General features: G+C 46.8%; 8 non-coding genes and 1 pseudogene across 8 annotated transcripts; 2 read left to right on the forward strand and 7 right to left on the reverse strand.

Moving 5' to 3' along the window:
- Positions 1–13559: 13559 nt before the first annotated feature.
- Positions 13560–13738, reverse strand: LOC134990121 (U1 spliceosomal RNA; annotated as a pseudogene).
- Positions 13739–17235: 3497 nt separating this feature from the next.
- Positions 17236–17399, forward strand: LOC134990101 (U1 spliceosomal RNA). The gene has a single exon (XR_010195022.1). It is a non-coding gene; the product is annotated as a U1 spliceosomal RNA (small nuclear RNA).
- Positions 17400–17551: 152 nt separating this feature from the next.
- On the forward strand, positions 17552–17714 carry LOC134990106 (U1 spliceosomal RNA). The gene has a single exon (XR_010195026.1). It is a non-coding gene; the product is annotated as a U1 spliceosomal RNA (small nuclear RNA).
- Positions 17715–18538: 824 nt separating this feature from the next.
- Positions 18539–18701, reverse strand: LOC134990113 (U1 spliceosomal RNA). Its single transcript, XR_010195033.1, has one exon. It is a non-coding gene; the product is annotated as a U1 spliceosomal RNA (small nuclear RNA).
- Positions 18702–18853: 152 nt separating this feature from the next.
- LOC134990100 (U1 spliceosomal RNA) lies at positions 18854–19017 on the reverse strand. Its single transcript, XR_010195021.1, has one exon. It is a non-coding gene; the product is annotated as a U1 spliceosomal RNA (small nuclear RNA).
- A 674-nt stretch (positions 19018–19691) lies between these two features.
- LOC134990119 (U1 spliceosomal RNA) lies at positions 19692–19852 on the reverse strand. The gene has a single exon (XR_010195039.1). It is a non-coding gene; the product is annotated as a U1 spliceosomal RNA (small nuclear RNA).
- A 152-nt stretch (positions 19853–20004) lies between these two features.
- Positions 20005–20168, reverse strand: LOC134990123 (U1 spliceosomal RNA). Its single transcript, XR_010195042.1, has one exon. It is a non-coding gene; the product is annotated as a U1 spliceosomal RNA (small nuclear RNA).
- A 674-nt stretch (positions 20169–20842) lies between these two features.
- On the reverse strand, positions 20843–21005 carry LOC134990112 (U1 spliceosomal RNA). The gene has a single exon (XR_010195032.1). It is a non-coding gene; the product is annotated as a U1 spliceosomal RNA (small nuclear RNA).
- Positions 21006–21157: 152 nt separating this feature from the next.
- LOC134990097 (U1 spliceosomal RNA) lies at positions 21158–21321 on the reverse strand. Its single transcript, XR_010195018.1, has one exon. It is a non-coding gene; the product is annotated as a U1 spliceosomal RNA (small nuclear RNA).
- Between the last annotated feature and the right edge of the window lie 390 nt (positions 21322–21711).

Genomic DNA, 21711 nt, shown 5'->3' on the forward strand with positions numbered 1-21711 from the left:
CCTTTTCTCCCGTTTTTCTGTGGAATCTGGCAGGGGTTAAAATTCATCCATATAGCCCTGGGGGCTATATGTGATGTATTTTCGCCAGCCAAGGTGTTTCTATTGCTGCTCAGGGCGCCCCCCCCTAGCGCCCTGCACCCTCAGTGACCGAAGTGTGAAGTGTGCTGAGGAGCAATGGCGCACAGCTGCAGTGCTGTGCGCTACCTTGGTGAAGACAGGATGTCTTCAGCCGCCGATTTTCCGGACCTCTTCTTGCTTCTGGCTCTGTAAGGGGGCCGGCGGCGCGGCTCTGGGACCGAGCTCCGAGGCTGGGCCTGTGTTCGGTCCCTCTGGAGCTAATGGTGTCCAGTAGCCTAAGAAGCCCAATCCACTCTGCACGCAGGTGAGTTCGCTTCTTCTCCCCTTAGTCCCTCGATGCAGTGAGCCTGTTGCCAGCAGGTCTCACTGAAAATAAAAAACCTAAAACTAAACTTTCACTAAGAAGCTCAGGAGAGCACCTAGTGTGCACCCTTCTCGGCCGGGCACAAAAATCTAACTGAGGCTTGGAGGATTGTCATAGGGGGAGGAGCCAGTGCACACCAGGTAGTCCTAAAGCTTTACTTTTGTGCCCAGTCTCCAGCGGAGCCGCTAATCCCCATGGTCCTTATGGAGTTCCCAGCATCCACTAGGACGTCAGAGAAACACTGATAGAGTACATTATATTTATGAATTAATTGCTTCCAGATTCTGCAGCAGCATCATCAGCACCACCAGTGTTACTCACAGTCACTTCACACTGACTGCTGCACAACACATCACTTAATTTCCGGGCCGCCCGCCACCTGGTGAAGAGACATGGGAGATGAAGGACCAGCAGTGCCACGTTGAGCGGAAGTATTGTGAATTAGTTACCCACACACTCCTTGTGACACCTGCTCCCCGTCTGCCCTCCCACCCGCCGCCTGCCGTCCGGAACCCGCACTGACAAGTAAGTCTCAGCAGAATGTGTCTGCCAGCAGCTCCCAGTCCCTCCTAGAGGAACACTGCCAGTGGTGTGGCGGCCGCGGCACACTAGGACTGAGAGACCGCAGCAGGAGGAAAGCACAGGTGGGCGGGAGGAGAGCATGGGCGGACATCACCATGTCACATTGCAAGGTGACGCCAGTCCCCCCAGTGAGGCCGCCGACGAATGCACTCAGCATAGTATTAGCAGCAGGCAGAGGGGGGTCGGGTGCAGCGGTGGTGGGAGGTACGGAAATGAGCTGCAGGCTAGGCTCCACCGATCACACACTCAGCGATCACTGTGCTACAGCAAGCGTGGCGTGCAGCGGTGCTGGACATTAGGGAGTGCCTGTGCGCACCAGGCACCCCCTGTACGCACGCCTATGCGCTACCACCACCCATATGCCACACTACATCACTATGCTACAGCCCTCCCATATGCTGCACTTCATAATTACACTATACCCCCCATACAACATACTACATCACCACACTACACTACTCACAATAAAATTAAAACATCCCAGTTCCTCATTCTTAATGAGCTCACGTGAGTTCTCTCCCCAACGGAGCTCCAGACCAAGTAACAATGAAGACACCAGCAGCGTGTAGGGGGCAGGCCTGGTCCACTTGTCAGGAGAGAGCAGTCACAGGAGGGTAAGAAGGGGGCGGGGCCTAGTCCTACAGACGGGAGAGAGCACAGACAGGAGAGAGCAAGGTACAGGGGTAGAAGGGGACGGAGCCTATTCTTACACGCTTTCAAAATTCGACTTTAAAATTCGACATTTGACAAATTCGACTTTTCTGCAATGGTACAAATGCGGCAATTCGACAAAAGTATATTCAATTGAAGTTTGTAAATTCGACAACAGTGCTTTTAAACAGTAAATTCGTCATTTTCAATCCGCCACACTTTGCTGGCGGAATCTAATAAAAAAAAATTAAAAACATGTTTTTTTTTTTGCAGTTTTTTTTTTTTGGTAATAGCATATCTATTTATATTAGAAGGGATTAGGTACTTGGTTTGTCTTTTTTGGAGGCACAAGTATTATTTATATATTTTTTAAAATATTATTTATTTTTTAAATGGAATGTGAAAAACCCGAAAAAAAATTGCGTGGGTCCCCCCTCCAAAGCATAACCAGCCTCGGGCTCTTCGAGCCGGTCCTGGTTCTAAAAATCTGGGGGAAAAACGGACAGGGGATCCCCCGTATTTTTAAAACCAGCACCGGGCTCTGCGCCTGGTGCTGGTGCAAAAAATACGGGGAACAAAAAGAGTAGGGGTCCCCCGTATTTTTTACACCAGCATCGGGCTCCACTAGCTGGACAGATAATGCCACAGCCGGGGGTCACTTTTATACAGTGCCCTGCGGCCGTGGCATTAAATATCCAACTAGTCACCCCTGGCCGGGGTACCCTTGGGGAGTGGGGACCCCTTCAATCAAGGGGTCCCCCCCAGCCACCCAAGGGCCAGGGGTGAAGCCCGAGGCTGTCCCCCCCATCCAAGGGCTGCGGATGGGAGGCTGATAGCCTTGAGAAAATTTAAATAATATTGTTTTTTCTAGTAGTACTACAAGTCCCAGCAAGCCTCCCCCGCAAGCTGGTACTTGGAGAACCACAAGTACCAGCATGCAGGAGAAAAACGGGCCCGCTGGTACCTGTAGTTCTACTGGGGAAAAAATACCCAAATAAAAACAGGACACAGACACCGTAAAAATTTAACTTTATTTCCCACCTGCCGACACACCCATACTTACCTATGTTGACATGAAGCAGTCGGTCCTCTTCTCCAAGTAGAATCCACGGGTACCTGAAAATAAAAGATAATTATACTCACCTGATCCAGGTTCCAGATTAAATCCACGTACTTGGCAAAACAACAAACCGAACACCCGGACCAGACGGACTGAAAGGGGTCCCATGTTTACACATGGGATCCCTTTCCACGAATGCAGACATCCGAATCTCGCGAGAATCCGACAGCGGGATGATGACGTTCGTGCGCGCTCGGGCTAGCCGAGCAAGGCGGGAAGGTTCGAACCTGCCTCGGACCCGTGTAAAATGGGTGAAGTTCGGGGGGTTCGGATTCCGACGAACCGAACCCACTCATCACTAGTATGTACGTGAGTGTCAGGTGCCGTGCGCGTACATACGTGTCAGTGCCGTGCGTGTACGTACGTGTGTGTCAAGTGTCGTGCGTGTACGTGTGTGTGTGTGTGTCAGGTGGCGCGTACCTACATGTGTGTATGTCAGGTGCTGTGCATGTGTGTACGTACAGGCGTGTGTCAGGTGCCGCGCGTGTACGTACGTGTGTGTGTGTGCCAGGAGCCGCGCGTGTACATGCGTGTGGGTGTCAGGAGCCGTGCGTATACGTACATACGTGTAGGTGTCAGGTGCCGTGCGTATACGTATATACGTGTGTGTGTCAGGAGCCGCGCGTGTTCGTACATGTGTGTGTGTGTCAGGAGCCACGCGTGTGTGTGTGTGTGTCAGGAGCCGCGCGTGTTCGTACATGTGTGTCAGGTGCCGCACGTGTATGTGTGTGTGTGTGTTAAATTCCGCGTGTGTACGTACGTATGTGTGTGCCTGGAGCCGCGCGTGTACATACATGTGTGTGTGTGTCAGGTGCTGTACGTGTGTATCTCAGGTGCTGCATTTGTATGCGTCAGCTGCCACGTGGGTGTCAGGTGTTGAGCGTGTATGTGTTTGTGTCGCATCTGTATGTGTGTGACTGTCAGGTGCTGCACGTGTATGTGTGTGTCAGGTGCTGCATGTATATATGTGTGTGTTAGGTGCTGTTCATGTATGTGGGAGTGGCAGGTGCTACATGTGTATATATGTGTGAGTGGCAGGTGCTGCGTGTGTATACGAGTGTGTGTGAGGTGCTGCGAGTGTATGTGTGTGTTAGGTGCTCTGAGTGTATATGATTGTGTGTCAGGTGCTGTGCGTGTGTGCGTTAAATGCCACATGTATGTATGTATGTGTGTCAGGTGCTGCGTGTGTGTGTGGGTGTGTCAGGTGCTGCATGTCTGTGTGTGTGGGTGTGTCAGGTGCTGCATGTGTGTGTGTGTGTGTGTGTCTGTCAGGTGCTGCATGTGTGTGTCAGGTGCTGCATGTCTGCGTGTGTGTCAGGCGCTGCATGTCTGTGTCAGGTGCTGTGTGTGTGTGTGTGTGTGTGTGTGTCAGGTGCAGTGTGTGTGTGTGTGTGTGTGTGTGTGTCAGGTGCTGCGTGTCTGCGTGTGTGTGTCAGGTGCTGCGTGTCTGCGTGTGTGTGTCAGGTGCTGCGTGTGTGTGTGTGTGTGTGTGTGTGTGTGTGTGTGTGTGTCAGGTGCTGCGTGTCTGCGTGTGTGTGTCAGGTGCTGCATGTCTGCGTGTGTGTGTGTCAGGCGCTGCATGTCTGTGTGTCAGGTGCTGCGTGTGTGTGTGTCAGGTGCTGTGTGTGTGTGTCAGGTGCTGCGTGCCGTGTGCGTGTGTCAGGTGCGTGAGTGTGCGTGTGTCAGGTGCGTGAGTGTGTGTGTGTCAGGTGCGTGAGTGTGTGTGTGTGTGTCAGGTGCGTGAGTGTGTGTGTCAGGTGCGTGAGTGTGTGTGTGTCAGGTGCTGCGTGTCTGTGTGTGTCAGGCGCTGCGTGTCTGTGTGTGTAAGGCGCTGCGTGTGAGTGTGTGCGTGTGTGTCAGGTCCGTGTGAGTGTCAGGTGCTGCGTCTGTGTGTGTGTGTCAGGTGCTGCGTGTGTGCGTGTGTGTCAGGCGCTGCGTGTGCGTGTGTCAGGCGCTGCAGGGAGGGCGGGGGGGACGGACAGCAGGGAGGGCGGGGGGGGACGGACACACAGCAGGGAGGGCGGGGGGAGAACGGACACACAGCAGAGAGGAGGAGGGGGGGTGGCCGGACACAGCGGGAGGAGGGGGGGTGGCCCCGGACACAGCGGGAGGAGGGGGGTGGCCGGACACAGCGGGAGGAGGGGGGGTGGCCGGACACAGCGGGAGGAGAGGGGGTGGCCGGACACAGCGGGAGGGGGGGGTGGCCGGACACAGCGGGAGGGGGTGGTGGCCGGACACAGCGGGAGGGGGGGGTGGACGGACACAGCGGGAGGGGGGGTGGCCGGACACAGCGGGAGGGGGGGGTGGCCGGACACAGCGGGAGGAGGGGAGGGTGGCCGGACACAGCGGGAGGGGGGGTGGCCAGACACAGCGGGAGGGGGGGGTGGCCGGACACAGCGGGAGGGGGGGGTGGCCGGACACAGCGGGAGGGGGGGTGGACGGACACAGCGAGAGGGAGGGGTGGCCGGACACAGCGGGAGGGGGGGGTGGCCGGACACAGCGGGAGGAGGGGAGGGTGGCCGGACACAGCGGGAGGAGGGGAGGGTGGCCGGACACACAGCAGGGAGGGCGCGGGGGGGAACACACTGCAGGGAGGAGGGGGGGGACACACAGCAGGGAGGGCAAGGGGGGGGCGACGGACACACAGCAGGGGGGGGGGAGGGAGACGGACACACAGCAGGGAGGGCGAGAGGGGGAGGGGGGGGTGACTGGTGACCATAGAGACCTTGATAAATACCGCATACTGCACGGAGGGAGGGCCGGACACAGCGGGAGGAGGAGGAGGGAGGAGTGGCCGGACACAGCTGCCCGAGGCGCCTCCTACTGCCAGCCGCACTACAGACGCGGGGAGGAGACGCAGGCAGCCACCAGGGAAGGTCCGGCGGGCGGCCGGGCACACAGCGGGCGAGCGGGCGGGCGAGCGGGCGGGCGGGCGGGCGGGCGGGAGGGGAGGGTGGCCGGGCGGGCGGGAGGGGAGGGTGGCCGGACACGCGGGGGAGAAGTGGATGCTGGGTACACAGCGGTGGGCTGCCTGACAGAACTCACCCAGTGCTACGCAGCTCCGGCGATCTCCTCCCGCTTCATGGACCTCAATGAACTCACACGCCGGGAACCGCTGGCTGTCCTCCTGCAGCTCCACGTGACTCCTTCCCGCTCTGTCTCCTCGTGCCCAACTGCCAGAGCTACTCTCTGTACACCCCCTGCTGGCGGTCACTGCGCAGGCGCAACAAATTGAAATGCCCTATCTCTATAATGGGGCATATTTCTCTTAATTAAAAAAACCCTATAACTTTCTGAAAAACCACAACCCCAAAAGGCACTACACTGGGGCATACTCTATCTAGTAAAACAAACCCCAAGTCTTAATTCGTCCTCTATCCTGACTTATGCCTTCCCAAAAAAATCTTCATTCACTCTATGGGAAAACGTTGTCAAAAAGCCACAGAGGGAGTGGCAGAAAAAAACTGACAGTTGGAAATTTAGCTTACTCCCAATTCCTCATTTTTTATTATTTTGCCCTGAAATTTGTCCTGCAGCAGCGGGTGACGATTCTACGCGTCCATACCAAATTTCAGCTCAGTACGTCCAATCAGTTTTGAGGTGTAGCCCCTCAAACACCATGCCCCCATCTCAGAAGTTCCCTATGGGAGAATTCCGTTTGTTCGATTCAGCCTTAATATAAGGGCACGACCGTGCCCTTATAATTGACTGTATTGTTTTCTTTCAAAAATCCACTTAATTTTCTTTACCCGATTATTAAAATGGTAATTGACAAAAACAAACTACATTGTCACCAGAAGAGCAATACAAAATGTACAAGTGATATATTAAAATCATCTTTCCAGCTTGAATTTCAATGATGCATTGGGGCAACGATTTTGTGAGAAACATCTTCACCCTTAAATAAAGATTTTCTTAATTCCTTACCTGTGTGCTAATTAGATATCACCTTGTTTTCACATTAAACAGACTTCCACATGAGAAAACAGCAAAGATGCAGTGGTGTTAATGTTTCCTGGTGTCAACCTGTATTATTTCCGTAGATATTGAAATGAGGATGCATCTTGCTGCCTTTCCAATGAAGCAAGTTTAATTTAGTAATAGGTGAAAAACCATCCCTACAAAGATGTTAATCAGATACTTGGCTTTGTGGACACTTTTCAGAGAACAAATTTGTTATCATAAAAATAAAGCCAGAAAATGAAGAGCTGTTTAATCACTCAATTGGATTTTTCTGCCAGCATTTTTCTTTTTCTCTGCAACCCACTGCTAAATTGTGCTTCCTAGCTGTTTTTTTATAAAATCACTTAATCAAATCTAACTCTGATTACATCAGAGAAGGCCAGGTACCCTACACCATAAGAGGGGGTTTGCAATTTTGACTTGTCTACTTAAATATCACCAAAATCTGATCACAAGGTCAATTACGTCCCTGGGTGGGATTGAACCACCAACCTTTTGATTAATAGCTGAACACACTAACCGATTGCGCCACAGAGACACTTTGCAAAAACTATATACTGACAAAGACTAATAAGCATTCATCTAGAACGTTTCCTAGAAAAACTTTAAAAAGTCAATAATCTGGAGAGTTTTTGTAAGATGTTTCTTCCAGCAACCAATGAAGAAACACATTGGTACTTTCGCATGATGAGTGAGTGCTTCAGGATCTCTTGCACTTACATGTGCAGCAGAGTACTGCAATGGAAGCATGCTGGGCCCATAACCCAGAGGTAGGCAGATTGAAACTATCCTTTGCTATATGCATTTTTTTTTGTTCATTAAAGTAATCCAAAACTGGGATTGATATTTTAGCTTTTATTTTTACTTAAAGTACAATAACTTTTACCATTTTAATTTGTTTTAATAGTATATTGACAGTATTGTTTTCTTTCAAAAATCCACTTAATTTTCTTTACCCTATTATTAAAATGGTAATTGACAAAAACAAACTACATTGTCACCAGAAGAGCAATACAAAATGTACAAGTGATATATTAAAATCATCTTTCCAGCTTGAATTTCAATGATGCATTGGGGCAACGATTTTGTGAGAAACATCTTCACCCTTAAATAAAGATTTTCTTAATTCCTTACCTGTGTGCTAATTAGATATCACCTTGTTTTCACATTAAACAGACTTCCACATGAGAAAGCAGCAAGGATGCAGTGGCGTTAATGTTTCCTGGTGTCAACCTGTATTATTTCAGTAGATATTGAAATGAGGATGCATCTTGCTGCCTTTCCAATGAAGCAAGTTTAATTTAGTAATAGGTGAAAAACCATCCCTACAAATATGTTAATCAGATACTTGGCTTTGTGGACACTTTTCAGAGAACAAATTAGTTAGCATAAAAATAAAGCCAGAAAATGAAGAGCTGTTTAATCACTCAATTGGATTTTTCTGCCAGCATATTTCTTTTTCTCTGCAACCCACTGCTAAATTGTGCTTCCTAGCTGTTTTTATAAAATCACTGAATCAAATCTAACTCTGATTACATCAGAGAAGGCCAGGTACCCTACACCATAACAGGGGGTTTGAAATTTTGACTTGTCTACTTAAAGATCACCAAAATCTGATAACAAGGTCAATTAAGTCCCTGGGTGGAATTGAACCACCAACCTTTTGGTTAATAGCCTTACACACTAACTGATTGCGCCACAGCAACACTTTGCAAAAGTAGATACTGACAAAGGCTAATAAGCATTCATCTAGAACGATTCCTAGAAACATTTTAAAAAGTCAATAATGTGGAGAGTTTTTGTAAGATGTTTCTTCCATCAACCAATGAAGAAACACATTGGTACTTTCCCATGATGAGTGAGTGCTTCAGGATCTCTTGCACTTACATGTGCAGCAGAGTACTGTAATGGAAGCATGCTGGGTCCATAACCCAGAGGTAGGCAGATTGAAACTATCCTCTGCTATATGCATTTTTTTTTGTTAATTAAAGTAATCCAAAACTGGGATTGATATTTTTGCTCTTTTATTTTTACTTAAAGTACAATAACTTTTACCATTTTAATTTGTTTTAATAGTATATTGACAGTATTGTTTTCTTTCAAAAATCCAATTAATTTTCTTTACCCGATTATTAAAATGGTAATTGACAAAAGCAAACTACATTGTCACCAGAAGAGCAATACAAAATGTACAAGTGATATATTAAAATCATCTTTCCAGCTTGAATTTCAATGATGCATTGGGGCAACGATTTTGTGAGAAACATCTTCACCCTTAAATAAAGATTTTCTTAATTCCTTACCTGTGTGCTAATTAGATATCTCCTTGTTTTCACATTAAACAGACTTCCACATGAGAAAGCAGCAAGGATGCAGTGGCGTTGATGTTTCCTGGTGTCAACCTGTATTATTTCAGTAGATATTGAAATGAGGATGCATCTTGCTGCCTTTCCAATGAAGCAAGTTTAATTTAGTAATAGGTGAAAAACCATCCCTACAAAGATGTTAATCAGATACTTGGCTTTGTGGACACTTTTCAGAGAACAAATTTGTTAGCATAAAAATAAAGCCAGAAAATGAAGAGCTGTTTAATCACTCGATTGGATTTTTTTGCCAGCATATTTCTTTTTCTCTGCAACCCACTGCTAAATTGTGCTTCCTAGCTGTTTTTATAAAATCACTGAATCAAATCTAATTCTGATTACATCAGAGAAGGCCAGGTACCCTACACCATAACAGGGGTATTCGAAATTTTGACTTGTCTACTTAAAGATCAACAAAATCTGATAACAAGGTCAATTACGTCCCTGGGTGGGATTGAACCACCAACCTTTTGGTTAATTGCCGTACACACTAACTGATTGCGCCACAGCGACACTTTTCAAAAGTACATACTGACAAAGGCTAATAAGCATTCATCTAGAACGTTTCCTATAAAAACTTTAAATAGTCAATAATCTGGAGAGTTTTTGTAAGATGTTTCTTCCATCAACCAATGAAGAAACACATTGGTACTTTCCCATGATGAGTGAGTGCTTCAGGATCTCTTGCACTTACATGTGCAGCAGAGTACTGTAATGGAAGCATGCTGGGTCCATAACCCAGAGGTAGGCAGATTGAAACTATCCTCTGCTATATGCATTTTTTTTTGTTAATTAAAGTAATCCAAAACTGGGATTGACATTTTTGCTCTTTTATTTTTACTTAAAGTACAATAACTTTTACCATTTTAATTTGTTTTAATAGTATATTGACAGTATTGTTTTCTTTCAAAAATCCAATTAATTTTCTTTACCCGATTATTAAAATGGTAATTGACAAAAACAAACTACATTGTCACCAGAAGAGCAATACAAAATGTACAAGTGATATATTAAAATCATCTTTCCAGCTTGAATTTCAATGATGCATTGGGGCAACGATTTTGTGAGAAACATCTTCACCCTTAAATAAAGATTTTCTTAATTCCTTACCTGTGTGCTAATTAGATATCACCTTGTTTTCACATTAAACAGACTTCCACATGAGAAAACAGCAAAGATGCAGTGGCGTTAATGTTTCCTGGTGTCAACCTGTATTATTTCCGTAGATATTGAAATGAGGATGCATCTTGCTGCCTTTCCAATGAAGCATGTTTAATTTAGTAATAGGTGAAAAACCATCCCTACAAAGATGTTAATCAGATACTTGGCTTTGTGGACACTTTTCAGAGAACAAATTTGTTATCATAAAAATAAAGCCAGAAAATGAAGAGCTGTTTAATCACTCAATTGGATTTTTCTGCCAGCATTTTTCTTTTTCTCTGCAACCCACTGCTAAATTGTGCTTCCTAGCTGTTTTTTTATAAAATCACTTAATCAAATCTAACTCTGATTACATCAGAGAAGGCCAGGTACCCTACACCATAAGAGGGGGTTTGCAATTTTGACTTGTCTACTTAAATATCACCAAAATCTGATCACAAGGTCAATTACGTCCCTGGGTGGGATTGAACCACCAACCTTTTGATTAATAGCTGAACACACTAACCGATTGCGCCACAGAGACACTTTGCAAAAAGTACATACTGACAAAGACTAATAAGCATTCATCTAGAACGTTTCCTAGAAAAACTTTAAAAAGTCAATAATCTGGAGAGTTTTTGTAAGATGTTTCTTCCAGCAACCAATGAAGAAACACATTGGTACTTTCGCATGATGAGTGAGTGCTTCAGGATCTCTTGCACTTACATGTGTAGCAGAGTACTGCACTGGAAGCATGCTGGGCCCATAACCCAGAGGTAGGCAGATTGAAACTATCCTTTGCTATATGCATTTTTTTTTGTTCATTAAAGTAATCCAAAACTGGGATTGATATTTTAGCTTTTATTTTTACTTAAAGTACAATAACTTTTACCATTTTAATTTGTTTTAATAGTATATTGACAGTATTGTTTTCTTTCAAAAATCCAATTAATTTTCTTTACCCGATTATTAAAATGGTAATTGACAAAAACAAACTACATTGTCACCAGAAGAGCAATACAAAATGTACAAGTGATATATTAAAATCATCTTTCCAGCTTGAATTTCAATGATGCATTGGGGCAACGATTTTGTGAGAAACATCTTCACCCTTAAATAAAGATTTTCTTAATTCCTTACCTGTGTGCTAATTAGATATCACCTTGTTTTCACATTAAACAGACTTCCATATGAGAAAACAGCAAAGATGCAGTGGCTTGGATTTTTGAAAGAAAACAATACTGTCAATATACTATTAAAACAAATTAAAATGGTAAAAGTTATTGTACTTTAAGTAAAAATAAAAGCTAAAATATCAATCCCAGTTATGAATTACTTTAATGTACAAAAAAATAATGCATATAGCAAAGGATAGTTTCAATCTGCCTACCTCTGGGTTATGGGCCCAGCATGCTTCCATTGCAGTACTCTGCTGCACATGTAAGTGCAAGAGATCCTGAAGCACTCACTCATCATGCGAAAGTACCAATGTGTTTCTTCATTGGTTGCTGGAAGAAACATCTTACAAAAACTCTCCAGATTATTGACTTTTTAAAGTTTTTCTAGGAAACGTTCTAGATGAATGCTTATTAGTCTTTGTCAGTATGTATTTTCTGCAAAGTGTCTCTGTGGCGCAATCGGTTAGTGTGTTCAGCTATTTATCAAAAGGTTGGTGGTTCAATCCCACCCAGGGACGTAATTGACCTTGTCATCAGATTTTGGTGATATTTAAGTAGACAAGTCAAAATTGCAAACCCCCTCTTATGGTGTAGGGTACCTGGCCTTCTCTGATGTAATCAGAGTTAGATTTGATTAAGTGATTTTATAAAAAAAACAGCTAGGAAGCACAATTTAGCAGTGGGTTGCAGAGAAAAAGAAAAATGCTGGCAGAAAAATCCAATTGAGTGATTAAACAGCTCTTCATTTTCTGGCTTTATTTTTATGATAACAAATTTGTTCTCAGAAAAGTGTCCACAAAGCCAAGTATCTGATTAACATCTTTGTAGGGATGGTTTTTCACCTATTACTAAATTAAACTTGCTTCATTGGAAAGGCAGCAAGATGCATCCTCATTTCAATATCTACGGAAATAATACAGGTTGACACCAGGAAACATTAACGCCACTGCATCTTTGCTGTTTTCTCATGTGGAAGTCTGTTTAATATGAAAACAAGGTGATATCTAATTAGCACACAGGTAAGGAATTAAGAAAATCTTTATTTAAGGGTGAAGATGTTTCTCACAAAATCGTTGCCCCAATGCATCATTGAAATTCAAGCTGGAAAGATGATTTTAATATATCACTTGTACATTTTGTATTGCTCTTCTGGTGACAATGTAGTTTGTTTTTGTCAATTACCATTTTAATAATCGGGTAAAGAAAATTAATTGGATTTTTGAAAGAAAACAATACTGTCAATATACTATTAAAACAAATTAAAATGGTAAAAGTTATTGTACTTTAAGTAAAAATAAAAGAGCAAAAATATCAATCCCAGTTTTGGATTACTTTAATTAACAAAAAAAAATGCATATAGCAGAGGATAGTTTCAATCTGCCTACCTCTGGGTTATGGACCCAGCACTTCCATTACAGTACTCTGCTGCACATGTAAGTGCAAAAGATCCTGAAGCACTCACTCATCATGGGAAAGTACCAATGTGTTTCTTCATTGGTTGATGGAAGAAACATCTTACAAAAACTCTCCACATTATTGACTTTTTAAAATGTTTCTAGGAATCGTTCTAGATGAATGCATATTAGCCTTTGTCAGTATGGACTTTTGCAAAGTGTTGCTGTGGCGCAATCAGTTAGTGTGTAAGGCTATTAACCAAAAGGTTGGTGGTTCAATCCCACCCAGAGACTTAATTGACCTTGTTATCAGATTTTGGTGATCTTTAAGTAGACAAGTCAAAATTTCAAACCCCCTGTTATGGTGTAGGGTACCTGGCCTTCTCTGATGTAATCAGAGTTAGATTTGATTCAGTGATTTTATAAAAACAGCTAGGAAGCACAATTTAGCAGTGGGTTGCAGAGAAAAAGAAATATGCTGGCAGAAAAATCCAATTGAGTGATTAAACAGCTCTTCATTTTCTGGCTTTATTTTATGCTAACAAATTTGTGCTCTGAAAAGTGTCCACAAAGCCAAGTATCTGATTAACACCTTTGTAGGGATGGTTTTTCACCTATTATTAAATTAAACTTGCTTCATTGGTAAGGCAGCAAGTGATGTCATCCAAGCAGTGGGTCAAAGTTGGCTTCAAACCTCGTCTGCTTATGAAAAGAGAAAAGGGGTATGCAGGGCATGGCGGCCTTTTGCGGTGCTTGGATGACCCCTAGTTCGCATTAAATAATGCAGTCGAGTTTCCCACATTTGGGGAAATCACAGGGGTCAGCATACCCAGAATGCAATGAATGAACCGCTCCCTGGGAGAACAGTCTTCATGACCATGGTATCTCCTATGCAAAATAAGTATGATTTGGGATAGGGCTGGGGAGGGCCGCTGCTCAGGCACATCTCTGTCAAGTAAAGGAGATTCAACTGAGGCAGCACAAGGGAACTCTCATCTGGGGACAACAACTGCAGGGAGAACACATATTTTCAGATGAACATGGGAGGGCAGAAGGCTGCCTAATACTGAAGCACCCCCAAACAACAAACCAAATGCAACAACTAGTGCAAGCATTCCTGGGGGAAGGCCTGCAGCAGATGGATTTGCATATGGCGATGTCATCCAAGCAGTGGGTCAAAGTTGGCTTCAACCCTCGTCTGCATATGAAAAGAGAAAAGGGGCGTGCAGGGCATGGCAGCCTTTTGCGGCACTTGGATGACCCCTAGTTCACATTTCTTGCAGCAGCTGGGCACTGTAACAGCTCCAGAGCTGCTCTGTAAGGCAAGTAAAAGGGTGTGGGCCCTGCAGCACTACCTGTAGTTCGCATTGTGCGAGACCCCTAGTTCGCATTAAACACCCCCACCCTCCTTCGGTGTGGGGCTCATGTTGGCCATGCCCCAGCCCCTGAAGCATTCACGCTGATTTCTTGCAGCAGCTGGGCACTGTAACAGCTCAAGAGCTGCTCTGTAAGGCAAGTAAAAGGGTGTGGGCCCTGCAGCACTACCTGTAGTTTGCATTGTGCTTTGGAAGGCACAAAGTAAGCAGACGGGAAGAGAAGTCAGGATAGTGCACAAGGGTATAGACGGGAGGGGCTCAAGAAAAAAGAAGTGGAAACAGACAGCAAACTAGGCTTCCAATGCACAATGCAAACTACAGGTAGTGCTGCAGGGCCCACACCCTTTTACTTGCCTTACAGAGCAGCTCTGGAGCTGTTTAATCACTCAATTGGATTTTTCTGCCAGCATAATTTTTCTCTTACGTCCTAGAGGATGCTGGGGACTCCGTAAGGACCATGGGGGATAGACGGGCTCCGCAGGAGACATGGGCACTTTAAGAAAGACTTTAGATCTGGGTGTGCACTGGCTCCTCCCTCTATGCCCCTCCTCCAGACCTCAGTTTACTACTGTGCCCAGAGGAGACTGGGTGCTTTTCAGGGAGCTCTCCTGAGTTTCCTGACAGAAAGTATATTTGTTAGATTTTTTTATTTTCAGGGAGCCTGCTGGCAACAGACTCCCTGCATCGAGGGGCGGAGGGAAGAGATGCACACCTACTTCTGTGAGTTGATAGGCTCTGCTTCTTAGGCTACTGTACAGCATTAGCTCCAGAGGGATCGGTACGCAGGTCTCACCCTCGCCGTCCGTCCCAGCGCCGCGCCGCCGTCCCCCTCGCAGAGCCGGAAGATAGAAGCCGGGTGAGTATGAGAAGAAAAGAAGACTTCAGAGGCGGCGGAAGACTTCATGATCTTCACTGAGGTAACGCACAGCAGTAAAGCTGTGCTCCATTGCTCCCATACACCTCTCACACGGCAGTCAGTGTAAGGGTGAAGGGCGCAGGGGGGATGCCCTGGGCAGCAATATAGACCTCTCTTTGGCAAAATAAATATATATGCAGCTAGGCACTGTATATATATATAAGAGCCCCCGCCTTTTTTTTACTATATTTGAGCGGGACAGAAGCCCGTCGCTGAGGGGGTGGGGCTTCTCCCTCTGCACTCACCAGCGCCATTTTCTCCACAGCACCGCTGAGGGGAAGCTCCACGGACTCTCCCCTGCTTATACCACGGTAGAAAGAGGGTCTTAAAGAAGAGGGGGGCACATAATTAGGCGCATATATATATGGAAATACAGCGCTACTGGGTAAACATAAAATTATTGTGTTTTTTTCCTGGGTCATATAGCGCTGGGGTGTGTGCTGGCATACTCTCTCTCTCTGTCTCTCCAAAGGGCCTTGTTGGGGAACTGTCCTCAGATAAGAGGATTCCCTGAGTGTATGGTGTGTCGGTACACGTGTGTCGACATGTCTGAGGTAGAAGGCTCTCCTAGAGAGGAGCAGGAGCAAATTAATGTGGTGTCTCCATCGACAACGCCGACACCTGACTGGATGGATATGTGGAATGTTTTAAGTGCTAATGTAAACTTATTACACAAGAGATTAGACAAAGCTGAAGCTAGGGAACAGTCAGGGAGTCAACCCATGCCTGTCCCTATGTCGCAAGGACCTTCGGGGTCTCAAAAGCGCCCACTATCCCAAATAGTTGACACAGATACCGACACGGATTCTGACTCCAGTGTCGACTACGATGATGCAAAGTTACAGCCAAAATTGGCTAAATGTATTCGATATATGATTATTGCACTAAAAGATGTTTTGCACATCACAGAGTCCCCTGTCCCTGACACGAGGGTACACATGTATAAGGGAAAGAAACCTGAGATAACCTTTCCCCCCTCACATGAGTTGAACGAATTATGTGAAAAAGCTTGGGAATCTCCAGACAAAAAGCTGCAGATTCCCAAAAGGATTCTTATGGCGTATCCTTTCCCGCCAATGGACAGGATACGGTGGGAATCCTCCGCTAGGGTGGATAAAGCATTGACACGCTTATCCAAAAAGGTAGCGCTGCCATCCCAGGATACGGCTACCATCAGGGACCCTGCTGACCGCAAGCAGGAGGTTACCCTAAAGTCCATTTACACACATTCTGGTACCTTACTCAGACCGGCAATTGCGTCGGCCGGGGTTGTAGCGCGGTGGCAGCGGAATTGCAGACCCGTCCTCAATTCCTGCTAAAAGTGGAATCATCCTTTCATATGAACCAACCTATTGTGATGCCTGTGGCTACGCGTGACTTGGAGGATTCCGAGTCCCTTGATGTGGTCAGGGCTTTGAAAATTTACGTGGCCAGAACGGCTAGAGTCAGAAAAACAGAAGCACTGTTTGTCCTGTATGCAGCCAACAAGATTGGCACCCCTGCTTCAAAGCAGACTATTGCTCTCTGGATCTGTAACACGATTCAGCAGGCGCATTCTATGGCGGCAAATCCATCTGCGAACTACAGGTAGTGCTGCAGGGCCCACACCCTTTTACTTGCCTTACAGAGCAGCTCTGGAGCTGTTACAGTGCCCAGCTGCTGCAAGAATTCAGCTTGAATGCTTCAGGGGCTGGGGCATAGCCAACATGAGCCCCACACCAAAGGAGGGTGGAGGTGTTTAATGCAAACTAGGGGTCAGCCAAGCGCCGCAAAAGGCCGCCATGCCCTGCACGCCCCTTTTCTCTTTTCATATGCAGACGAGGGTTGAAGCCAACTTTGACCAACTGCTTGGATGACATCACCATATGCAAATCCATCTGCGGCAGGCCTTCCCCCAGGAATGCTTGCACTAGTTGTTGCATTTGGTTTGTTGTTTGGGGGTGCTTCAGTATTAGGCAGCCTTCTGCCCTCCCATGTTCATCTGAAAATATATGTTCTCCCTGCAGTTGTTGTCCCAAGATGAGAGTTCCCTTGTGCTGCCTCAGTTGAATCTCCTTTACTTGACAGAGATGTGCATGAGCAGCGGCCCTCCCCAGCCCTATTCCAAATCATACTTATTTTGCATAGGAGATACCATGGTCATGAAGATTTTTCTCCCAGGGTGAGGTTCATTCATTGCATTTTGGGTATGCTGACCCCTGTGATTTCCCCAAATGTGGGAAACTCGACTGCATTATTTGTGGTAGTGGGAGGCTGTGTTTGTGATTTCTTCTGGTCAGCTCTGGTAAAAGTCAGATTTCTTTGTTTCAGATTTTCCTTTAGCCTTGTTCTTCTTTCGAGAGTTCCCTTGTGCTGCCTCAGTTGGATCTCCTTCACTTAACAGGGGGGTGCCCGAGCAGCGACCCTCCCCAGCTCTAGCCCAACTCCTACTTACCTGCCAGGTGAGATACTATGATCATGAAGGTGCTTCTCCCAGGGCAAGGCTCACCCATTGCACTCTGGGTGTGCTGCCCCTGCGATTTCCCCAAATGTGGGAAACTTGACTGCATAATTTGTGTTTCCCCTGGTCGGCTCTCGTATAATTCAGATCTCTTTGTCTCAGATCTCTCTCCAGCCTAGTTTGCTGTCTGTTTCCACTTCTCTTTTCTTCAGCCGCTCCCTTCTATACCCTTGTGCACTATCCTGACTTCTCCTCCAGTCTGCTTACTTTGTGCCTTCCAATGCACAATGCAAACTACAGGTAGTGCTGCAGGGCCCACACCCTTTTACTTGCCTTACAGAGCGTCTCTGGAGCTGTTACAGTGCCCAGCTGCTGCAAGAAATCTGCTTGAATGCTTCAGGGGATGGGACATGGCCAACATGAGCCCCACACCAAAGGAGGGTGGAGCAGAAGGCTGCCTAATACTGAAGCACCCCCAAACAACAAACCAAATGCAACAACTAGTGCAAGCATTCCTGGGGGAAGGCCTGCCGCAGATGGATTTGTGGTGATGTCATCCAAGCAGTTGGTCAAAGGTGGCTTCAACCCTCGTCTGCATATGAAAACAGAAAAGGGGCGTGCAGGGCATGGTGGCCTTTTGCGGCGCTTGACTGACCCCTAGTTTGCATTAAACACCTCCACCCTCCTTCGGTGTGGGGCTCATGTTGGCTATGCCCCAGCCCCTGAAGCATTCAAGCTGATTTCTTGCAGCAGCTGGCCACTGTAACAGCTCCAGAGCTGCTCTGTAAGGCAAGTAAAAGGGTGTGGGCCCTGCAGCACTACCTGTAGTTTGCATTGTGCATTGGAAGGCACAAAGTTAGCAGACGGGAGGAGAAGTCAGGATAGTGCACAAGGGTATAGAAGGGAGCGGCTGAAGAAAAGAGAAGTGGAAACAGACAGCAAACTAGGCTGGAGAGAGACCTGAGACAAAGAGATCTGAATTATACGAGAGCCGACCAGGGGAAACACAAATTATGCAGTCAAGTTTCCCACATTTGGGGAAATCGCAGGAGCAGCACACCCAGAGTACAATGGGTGAGCCTTGCCCTGGGAGAAGCACCTTCATGATCATAGTATCTCACCTGGCAGGTAAGTAGGAGTTGGGCTAGAGCTGGGGAGGGTCGCTGCTCGGGTACCCCCCTGTAAAGTGAAGGAGATCCAATTGAGGCAGCACAAGGGAACTCTCGAAAGAAGAACAAGGCTAAAGGAAAATCTGAGACAAAGAAATCTGACTTTTACCAGAGCTGACCAGAAGAAATCACAAACACAGCCTCCCACTACCACAAATAATGCAGTCAAGTTTCCCACATTTGGGGAAATCACAGGGGTCAGCATACCCAAAATGCAATGAATAAACCTCACCCTGGGAGAAAAATCTTCATGACCATGGTATCTCCTATGCAAAATAAGTATGATTTGGAATAGGGCTGGGGAGGGCCGCTGCTCATGCACATCTCTGTCAAGTAAAGGAGATTTAACTGAGGCAACACAAGGGAACTCTCATCTGGGGACAACAACTGCAGGGAGAACATATATTTTCAGATGAACATGGGAGGGCAGAAGGCTGCCTAATACTGAAGCACCCCCAAACAACAAACCAAATGCAACAACTAGTGCAAGCATTCCTGGGGGAAGGCCTGCCGCAGATGGATTTGCATATGGTGATGTCATCCAAGCAGTGGGTCAAAGTTGGCTTCAACCCTCGTCTGCATATGAAAAGAGAAAAGGGGCGTGCAGGGCATGGTGGCCTTTTGCGGCGCTTGTCTGACCCCTAGTTTGCATTAAACACCTCCACCCTCCTTTGGTGTGGGGCTCATGTTGGCTATGCCCCAGCCCCTGAAGCATTCAAGCTGATTTCTTGCAGCAGCTGGGCACTGTAACAGCTCCAGAGCTGCTCTGTAAGGCAAGTAAAAGGGTGTGGGCCCTGCAGCACTACCTGTAGTTCGCATTGTGCGTTGGAAGGCACAAAGTAAGCAGACAGGAGGAGAAGTCAGGATAGTGCGCAAGGGCATAGAAGGGAGCGGCTCAAGAAAAGAGAAGTGGAAACAGACAGCAAACTAGGCTGGAGAGAGACCTGAGACAAAGAGATCTGAATTATACGAGAGCCGACCAGGGGAAACACAAATTATGCAGTCAAGTTTCCCACATTTGGGGAAATCGCAGGAGCAGCACACCCAGAGCAATGGGTGAGCCTTGCCCTGGGAGAAGCACCTTCATGATCATAGTATCTCACCTGGCAGGTAAGTAGGAGTTGGGCTAGAGCTGGGGAGGGTCGCTGCTCGGGTACCCCCCTGTAAAGTGAAGGAGATCCAACTGAGGCAGCACAAGGGAACTCTCGAAAGAAGAACAAGGCTAGAGGAAAATCTGAGACAAAGAAATCTGACTTTTACCAGAGCTGACCAGAGGAAAGCACAAACACAGTCCCCCACTACCACAAATAATGCAGTCAAGTTTCCCACATTTGGGGAAATCACAGGGGTCAGCATACCCAAAATGCAATGAATGAACCTCACCCTGGGAGAACAATCTTCATGACCATGGTATCTCCTATGCAAAATAAGTATGATTTGGAATAGGGCTGGGGAGGGCCGCTGCTCATGCACATCTCTGTCAAGTAAAGGAGATTCAACTGAGGCAGCACAAGGGAACTCTCATCTGGGGACAACAACTGCAGGGAGAACACATATTTTCAGATGAACATGGGAGGGCAGAAGGCTGCCTAATACTGAAGCACCCCCAAACAACAAACCAAATGCAACAACTAGTGCAAGCATTCCTGGGGGAAGTTCTGCAGAAGACGGATTTGCATACGGTGATGTCATCCAAGCAGTGGGTCAAAGTTGGCTTCAACCCTCATCTGCATATGAAAAGAGAAAAGGGGCGTGCAGGGCATGGCGGCCTTTTGCGGTGCTTGGATGACCCCTAGGTCGCATTAAACACCTCCACCCTCCTTTGGTGTGGGGCTCATGTTGGCCATGCCCCATCCCCTGAAGCATTCAAGCAGATTTCTTGCAGCAGCTGGGCACTGTAACAGCTCCAGAGCTGCTCTGTAAGGCAAGTAAAAGGGTGTGGGCCCTGCAGCACCACCTGTAGTTTGCATTGTGCATTGGAAGGCACAAAGTAAGCAGACGGGAGGAGAAGTCAGGATAGTGCACAAGGGTATAGAAGGGAGCGGCTGAAGAAAAGAGAAGTGGAAACAGACAGCAAACTAGGCTGGAGAGAGACCTGAGACAAAGAGATCTGAATTATACGAGAGCCGACCAGGGGAAACACAAATTATGCAGTCAAGTTTCCCACATTTGGGGAAATCGCAGGGGCAGCACACCCAGAGTGCAATGGGTGAGCCTTGCCCTGGGAGAAGCACCATCATGATCATAGTATCTCACCTGGCAGGTAAGTAGGAGTTGGGCTAGAGCTGGGGAGGGTCTCTGCTCGGGCACCCCCCTGTCAAGTGAAGGAGATCCAACTGAGGCAGCACAAGGGAACTCTCAAAAGAAGAACAAGGCTAGAGGAAGATCTGAAACAAAGAAATCTGACTTTTACCAGAGCTGACCAGAGGAAAACACAAACACAGTCCCCCACTACCACAAATAAAGCAGTCGAGTTTCCCACATTTGGGGAAATCACAGGGGTCAGCATACCCAGAATGCAATGAATGAACCTCACCCTGGGAGAATAATCTTCATGACCATGGTATCTCCTATGCAAAATAAGTATGATTTGGGATAGAGCTGGGGTGGGCCGCTGCTCAGGCACATCTCTGTCAAGTTAAGGAGATTCAACTGAGGCAGCACAAGGGAACTCTCATCTGGGGACAACAACTGCAGGGAGAACACATATTTTCAGATGAACATGGGAGGGCAGAAGGCTGCCTAATACTGAAGCACCCCCAAACAACAAACCAAATGCAACAACTAGTGCAAGCATTCCTGGGGGAAGGCCTGCCGCAGATGGATTTGCATATGGTGATGTCATCCAAGCAGTGGGTCAAAGTTGGCTTCAACCCTCGTCTGCATATGAAAACAGAAAAGGGGCGTGCAGGGCATGGTGGCCTTTTGCGGCGCTTGTCTGACCCCTAGTTTGCATTAAACACCTCCACCCTCCTTC

This window comes from Pseudophryne corroboree, unplaced genomic scaffold (assembly GCF_028390025.1).
Source record: "Pseudophryne corroboree isolate aPseCor3 unplaced genomic scaffold, aPseCor3.hap2 scaffold_1139, whole genome shotgun sequence".
In the NCBI taxonomy this organism is placed as follows: domain Eukaryota; kingdom Metazoa; phylum Chordata; class Amphibia; order Anura; family Myobatrachidae; genus Pseudophryne; species Pseudophryne corroboree.